Genomic DNA, 8777 nt, shown 5'->3' on the forward strand with positions numbered 1-8777 from the left:
TCACGTGATGGAGGCCACTTCTGCAAGAATCTCTAAACTTTCCAGACAGTGCAGCATGCAGTTCAAGAAAAATGGAATTACAGAATGGTTGAGGTTGAAAGGGACTTCTGGGGGTGATCTGGTCCAATCTTCGCTTAATAACACTGCACTATCCAAACTGACTGTAAAACACCATATTTTCTAATTAAATTTTTTGTTAAAAAAAAAAATTAAATTAAAAATAAACAAGCTTTAAGTTATTCTTCAGTTTCTGGAAAAATTTTTCAAGGCAGCAGGAGTAATAGTGGAACATATTGGAAAGAGTTAGGGGAGGCAAGGGGACATGCAATGGATCTTCCCCAGAACTGAGAGAGGGTTAACCTAAGTATCCCCAAGGTAAGAATGCTGAACTAAACAGCATCTACCCAAGCTTTTGCTGCCAGCTCTTCTAAGATGCTACAGACATAAGTGATAAGACTAAATTACCTTTTATCAGCTTATGTTGCAAAGTTCAGGGAAGGTACCAGGGTGATTGGAGGCTTTTGAGAGCTATACAACCCAGTGCTAAAGTAGAACATCGCAAATACAGCAAAGGAGAATATTTCTCTCATCTGAATCTAATGAATTCACTAATCACGTTGCTGTAATTTTCTTTCAAGATATTGGTAGAAAAAATGGATACCTTGGGAGCCAAAACTGCCTGTGAAACCTAGAACTTCTGCTGTTTATTGGTATGTGTGGGAAAAAGTTGTTTTCCTGGATGCATTTACTTGCTGGCTTTAAATTCTTATGTTTATCTGGGGACTGTAAATACAGTTATAAATGGTAAATTGTCATTAACCATAATTCCTGATGCACCTAAGATCGAAACTAATGTCTTTCAGGTGGGTGCTATTAAATTAGCCCACTGTAACCTGACAGGTAGCCTTTCAGAAAAAAATGTGTTGTCTTCACTGACTAGGGAAACTTTTTCTGCTTCTGGATAGAAAGATAATGACAAGTAGTTGAATTGTTTTCAATGTGCGGATTTGTGAGGGCCAGAAATAAGAAGGAAATGGTTTGTCCCCCTTCATTATTACTACAATTTGTGTTTGAGTAGGGTGGTGATAAGTGGTAAAGAGAAGAATGAGTGATTAGAAGAGTCTGCTGTCTCTGCAGGCAAGCAGAGGGAGATAGAAATATTAACACTTACACATGAGCCCTGCAGAACAAAGAGTTAGTCTGCCATTTAAACTGCAAGAAACACAAGGCCAAAGTGAGGACTGAGTATGGTTCTGGGACTCTGCAATCTTACCTATAGGATCATGTCTTTGTACTTCTCACTTTTTATTCTTCATACATAAATTGCCAGTTTTGATTGGTGTTTATTTTCTGGACTTGTTGAGGAGTAAATGTTTTTACGGCAATGCCAATATTTGTGTTCATAAAATGGCGACCTTCTTTTCAATGTCCAAGTGCCACTCCAGAAAACCTGGATACCTCAGAACCACAGATACTGCAGGTGCATATTTCCACAGTGTAAACATAACTGATTAGAGAAGTAGCAGCTGGACATATCTTAATTTGAAAATATATATATATATATATATATATATATATATATATGGAGAGTTATGATACTCCACTGTATGAGAAGAGACTGAAACACTGCTGAACTGAACTTTCTTCTCAGTCCGTTTGGCATACAGAAGAGTCCATGAGATTGTTCTATATTTCAGCATTATTTACCAAGTACTGGCAAAGAACAGTTTCACCTTATACTGTGAGGTGCTCCTTTGTCCACACTAAGATAAACATTCAGATTTTCAGTAGAACTGACTGCCTATGCAAGTCTGATAGGAGTATTTTAGTACTGCACACACCACAGACAAAGAAACAAGCATCTGGAGAACTGATTAGTTGCCAAACAGGGATTTGAAACAAGATTATCACACCTTATCTCAAGAGATTGAAATTGTTATGGAAATGGCAATCAGGTTCCAGAACACTTCTCTAGAGAAAAAAAAGAATTCTAAGAAGCTGAAATGGAAATACAAAATCCACACAGGCAATATAAGTTATCTTTCACCAACTGAAACAGACTATTCTACTCCAGGACATTAAGAAATTTCTTCAATGAAAGCACGTCTGCCCAAAGAGTAAGAGAAAAGAAGAACTCTCACAATCCCTTGAGCTAACGCCATTTTTTTCACAGTATCCATGCACAAGTGAAGCCCTCACTGCAGGCATTCTAACAACTCTGGGAAGTCTGAATATATGCCTGTATATGTATAAAGAAAGTTGATAAAACATTTTACATATTAAGTGTGCAAAGGATATTAACCCTTATTTAATATGAAATGCTCATTTGCTAGGCAATGTTCCCATTAGTTCATTTTTGCTCTGAGAAAAGCAGCTATTACACTGAAAGTGGGGTATTCTTTCAATATTTTATTATGATCTATTCCATTACTAAGCTTTGCTTGATGTGGCCCAGCAAACTTTGTTATGTTACATCTTTGGTAACCCGTATCATTAAGGTACTTCTGTTCTGGTTTTGTTCATGTGATTAATAATAAAGTACCTTGGAGACATCTAGGTAAAGGTAATGGTAGGTTTTGGCTCTGAATATTTCAACAAACAATACAGCAGTCTTATCTTGCTAATTTGAACTAATGAAAACTGGGATGCCTTCTGGGAATTACTACATTTTGCAAATTGCAAAGTGAAAAAACAAAAGAAGCCACACTAATGCTTCATAAAATAAATTAAATAAAAAAGGTAATCATGAAGGCAAATAAGGAGCCTTACACACATATGTTCTTCTTACCAAAAAAATTACAGGAAAAAAAAATGGCAAAGGAAGCACTATAGTTATCAATAGACTAAGCAAGAAACAGCAACACTTCAGTCCATCAGCCTTCAGACCACACCACATGAGCAAGCAGAGCTAGGAGGTGCAGGGTGAAAGTTCAAGAAGTCAAAACAAGCAAAACTCAAGCAAAACTCCTGATGGACCCAAGTGAAAACAAATGAACAACAATAGCAAAAAACTGTACTGTTTCAAAGAGACATGGTGGACTTAACCTTGGTATACAAGCAAAAGTAGAATTAATCAGCTAAAAATTAATGATTCAGTGAATAAATGATTCATCACAAAAATTACCCACGTCTGTGATTGAGCGTCCTGGTTTCAGCTGGGACAAAGCAGATTTTTCCTTGGGTCTGCTATGATGCTGTGTTTTGGCCTTAGGAGAGAAACAACATTGATAACACACTGCTTTGTTGCTGCTGAGCAGTGCTGTACAGAGCAAAGGGCATTTCAGTTTCTCAGCTTCTCATACTGTCCTAGCAGCAAGGGAACTGGAAGTACAAGGAGATGAAAGAAGACAGCACCAGGACAGCTGACCTCAACTGGCCAAAGGGATTTTCAATACCATATGATATCATGCAAAAAAACTATAAACCTGAGGGGAGTTGGCCAGGGGGGCTGTAGCTGCTTGCGGACCGACTGAGCACTGGTTGGTGGGTGGTGATGAGCAATCACCTAGTGTGTCACCTGTTTTGTAAATATACATATATATATAATTACTATTATTTATCTTTTCCTTTTCTGTCTTAGCAAATAGATTTTATCTCAACCCATGAGTTCTACTTTTCCTTTTTTTTTTTTTTAAATTTTATTCTCCCCCCAGTCTCATTAGGAGCAAGAGGAACGAGGAAAGCACTGTGTGGTACTGAACTACTTGCCAGGTTAAACAATATTATTGGATAATCACCCTGGCAGAAAACTAGCTGACCTTATCTCACTGTCTGTAGTGGGAACCCCCCAGCAAGGCATATTTTTCTATTTTGGGCATTAAAATGAAAGAGCTTTCACATATGACATCTGCTATGCGTGTTGAGTGCAATAAAGATATTTCAGCCACGTCTTTCTTCCTATTACCACAGTCCAGAAAAAAGGAAAAATCACCTATAAACTACTACTACCACACCTAATGGCATCCGTGCATAAAGAGCACTCTTCTGTGTCCATACAAATAAGCAGTGATTTAGCTGCCACTACAGTGCAAAAGTCTTGTCACTAGAGGCTTTCTGTTACTTTTTCAGATAACAGTAACAAGTAACCAAATAAAGAAAATGAATACTGGAAGTAATACACAAATGTTTAAAATAGCTCCCTTCAACTCAAATGAACTGCCATGTAGTTCAAAATTATAAAGCCACAAAATTTTTTCCCTCCCAAGACAATCCAAGCAGCCTGGTACAAAAATGCTGAGAGCATTTGATTTACGTTGTCCTCCTCAGGCATCCAATAGGATTTCATGGAGGGTTCCTCCAAGGGTAGTCTACAGTGAAGATTTTGCAAACTGAGGAAACCAAGCTTCTTCCAAGCTCATCCCAGTCCAAACAATTGGCTTTCTCCCCACTCTGTGTTTTCAGAATCCAGTACATAGGAACAACAAGCTGCTGCTGATATATTTGGAAATATCATTGAAAGAAAGTAAAGGCTTTTCCTTTCTTACTCCCAGTTCAATCGGTAACAGGGAAATAACTGTCTCATTTCTTGAAGTTTCCTCCAAAACTGGTCCAAAATGAAACAAAAGTGAATGGCCTCATTGTTCTGAAGGGGGCATAATTTAAAAAATACCAGGAATGCTTTTCTTAGTCAGTAATTGCAAATTCAATTTTAGTATTCTCAATGGCAACAGGCTTCAAGAATCAAGCATATTGCAGCCTGGAGTTTGCCAACTGCAAGGCAATCACAAGTGCTCTTTATTTCTCGTGTCACTCAATAATATTAGACCTTGTTAAAGAGGAGAGATTGAGTTTCAAGATTGAGCCCTGGAGACAGCACCCATTTATAAATAAACAGAAAAATTAACGCTGCAAGGTACTGTGTGAGATATAGACTGCCACCAAATCCAAAAAAAATGTGTTCTCATTTAGCATGGCCTTTCTACTGTGAAGTTTACAGCATACTGAAGAGAAATACAGAGTAAAATCAGTAATCAAAGGAAGGACTGTAAAATTAGGTATTGCAATAATGTCTCTACCCTGAAGCTAAAAGAGTAGTATTAATTTTATTTAACTTTTGCACAAGATAGAACCTTTCACCTTGGGTGGCTTTGCAAGAAACTCTACCCCATAGCAGTTGAAATGCCATTTCATTTTGGTGTGAAGTACACCAGTGCTATCTGGTATAACAAAAATAAAATAAAGCATACAGAGAAAGCATGTAACCCTGTGTTGTACCCAAAGTATGATTCACTGCTTGCTAGCTTTGCTCTGCCAAAGGCTTGTAATATGGTCACTGATTTCATGTTTCTATACTTGCATTCTAATTAATATGTAAAACCTCCTGTTAATTGGAAGCCATTTCTCCTTTTAATCTTCTTTAATCCACACGTATAGCTGTACTTCGAGTCTTTTTATAAAAATGATAGATGTGCCATTAATTTATAAAATGATTACAGGTCCACCAATGAAAGAATATACCATGCATCTGAAATGCATGAAAAATCAAGACTAAAGATGATTAACTATTGAGATTTGTCTCATCCTTTTGAATAGACATCATCTCCCCCTAGAGATCAAGGATCAGATATTTAGTTCTTAGTACTGGCATACAAACCTTCCTCATCAAGCACTGTCTTAGTAATGTTCCTCTATCCTAAAGAATAACAATAAAAATGAACTGAAAGACTAAACAATTTATTTATGACATTCAGTGATGGGAAACAATGAGATGGCAAAAAAGGATGTATTCTCCTTATTCTTAGTTTTTTGTTCCAAGAATAAGGTGCTTTCTCTTTTACATTCTGATTGTGTTTCATGACAATCATTATTCACCGAATGAACCATTTTGCTGGCTTAAAAATTAATTTGATGGTCCCAGCATAGCTCACCATGAACACATGCCCACATCAAAAAAAAAAAACCCACACTAATTGGCAATCTCATTGGCATTCACAGCAGAGAAGCAAGGAACTCCATAGATTTTAAAGCCAGAAGTGACCATTGTGATCATTTAGTCCGACAGGTCATGGGACTTCCTTGAATTAATTATTGCTTCAAAACTCAATAGCTGTGATTGACCTGGAACATGTTTTTTAAAAAAACAGGCAATGTCAATTTTTCCCTTTTCCCAATAATGGGAAAACCACTAAAATTCTTGTTTAGTAATTCTAGGAGCAGATATTGCTTACTGTTATATAATAATTTTGAAAATCTATTTTTACTGTGAATTTTACTACTTTATGTTTTCAAATTTGTTTTCATTTTATACCTTCATTTGCTAGAGTGAAGTGTCCTCCTAGCAAATTATTAGTGGTGACACAAATGTCAGGACTAGAGGATGCCTTATTTTTAATGCTGTTGTCTAGCTACTGAGTCATTTGCCCAGGAAAATAGAAAAACTAGATACAATGCACTCCTAAATCTAAGGAATTTGTAACCCACATTTCCCAAATCCTGGAAGAATAGCCCAATTACTAGACTACCCACTGCTGGAAATTGAGGTTAGAATGCTACTTCCCTTTCTTTTTTTGGAGCTGGGTCATTATGTTGGCAAAAAAAACATTGTGTTTCTAAGGGCAAAGAGAGGACAGCAAGAAACATGGCACTAACCCCAGTATACAGAGTTGTTAGTTTAGAGAGGTTGTTAAGCTGTGATATATGCCATACATACTTTATAACATTAAACATAATAGTTGGTTAGTGAAATAACTCATAGAAGAATTTAAAACTCAAAACACATCTTTCTGCCTCCCTTTCCTTGCAAAGTGCTTTGGTATCTCTTGTTCTTAATTCTGTTTAATACTCCATTGTCATTTCATCCCAGACAGCTTTATCACTGCAAAGATGAAGCATATCATGGGAAAAGCCACGCTGTATTGCCTGTGACATTCCCATTTTCTCAGTATTGCTGTTTGAATTTTACATTACAAATCAGGCAGTCCAACACATTCCATTGCCAACACTTATTTATTTTTTAAATAATGTATTAGAATATTATCTTACTACTGGTGTTGTCACATGGAAAGCATCTCCATCTTTCTAAAGAGTATAATTAATGGTAGGTAGACATTGCATATGGAATCAATGAAACAACCACGTTTTCCAACAGATGGAACTAATAGGGATTCACCCTGATTAAAAGCTTCAAGTTTTAATGAAAATATAAAGCCTTTCCTGGGAAGTATATCTCTTTTGATTTGCACTTGAGTCACAGTGGCAGCCCCCTTCTTAAGAGACCGCCAGCAGAAGTGAGGCTGTTGAACACTCCAGGAGCCCTCAAGAGTACCAGCATATGAAGCTCATAATAGGAAAGCATAGTAGTTGGTTCAAGGTCTCTCAGTGAATAACTGGTGCATTTGTGCTCTAATTAAAGCACTGCACTTTCTTTTACTCTTTTTTGCTCATTAGAGTATTATATGTGCCTGCAATATGTTGGGGTAGAAACCCTGACATCTTTAGTGCTGTTTGAAGATAAAAGAAAACATTTACTTAATCTGCCCAGTAGAAATTTGGGAAGTGTTTCGTTTAATATACATAATCTTTTTAAATACATAGGATATCCCCTTCCATTCAAATTCAAAGAGAAGAAAAAGGACATTGAACACCTACTTCCATAAATCCACACTTCCTTAGTGTAAAGAGACTATTTTTAATAGGTGCTTTAATTACTTAATAGCTTGAAATAAAGTCATAACCTTTTGGTTTCCACTATAATTACCAACAACTAAAATTTGAATCTCTGGCAAAATGGCTCCCTCTCCAGAAAAATGAACTCTCTACCTACGTTACTCCCCAACACTCCACTTAATTACATTTTCCTTCATTTAGATGATGATTCTATTGCCAATCTAACAAGGAGAAGTCATAGCACAGTAATAGTGAGTGACTAGGACAGATTTTGATCAAGGAATTATTGGATTACACATACTGAGGATGCAGCTGAATGGTGAAAACTGATGTTTTTGCTACATGATGAAATTCTGCTTTGTCATTTTTAACACAGAGTACATCCAAATAAAGATTAAAAGAAAAAATAAGGTTCATAATGGATTACATGCATAGAGACATGTCTACCCTGATATGTTTATTCAGAACATTATTATCTTTCTTATTATCTGCATGACACTTTATGACCACTTAATTGGGACTGCTACAGATCTACCAGACATCCCAATTAAGTAAAGTCTTCAGTGCAACAGAAATCAAATTGAGCTATCGAAATCTCCATCAAAACCATTACATACTCAACAAGAAGCCATACAGGGGCACCTATAAATGCAAACCTTTTAGAAAAGAAATCCCTCTTTCCCTCTAACAATAGAACTGTAAAGGATTCAGTCCCTGGCAGCACAGTTGCTGTGCATAGCAGACAGCTGGTGAGCTGCACCAGGACAAGGAGCTGGTGGTGAGCATGGCAGGACAGTGCCAATTCATAAAACCACTGCTGCCCCATGTTTTTGGGACTGCATGCCTGTGCTCTGCCATGCCTACTGCCAACTCATGCTTGGCACCTGGCCTGCCCACAGAGGAGGACCCCAGGGATCCATCAGCACAGCTGGCACAGGGATGGCTTTCAGGGCCCAGCAGCAGTTTTTTTTAAGCCTTTGCAATTCTGTTTTAATTACAAAACAAAACCTGAACGCCCACTGAAGCCACGGGATAACCTCACCTCAACACCAGGAAAGACAAACAGAAGTAACCCCAATACAGGCAGTCAACACAGTCAACACTGTAATTATTTTAAGAAAACATGGTTCAGCAAATAGAGGCGAATCTGAGTTCAGGAACATATATACTCA

The sequence above is a fragment of the Phasianus colchicus genome, chromosome 3 (genome assembly GCF_987193195.1).
Source record: "Phasianus colchicus chromosome 3, bPhaCol1.hap1.1, whole genome shotgun sequence".
NCBI classification, from domain to species: domain Eukaryota; kingdom Metazoa; phylum Chordata; class Aves; order Galliformes; family Phasianidae; genus Phasianus; species Phasianus colchicus.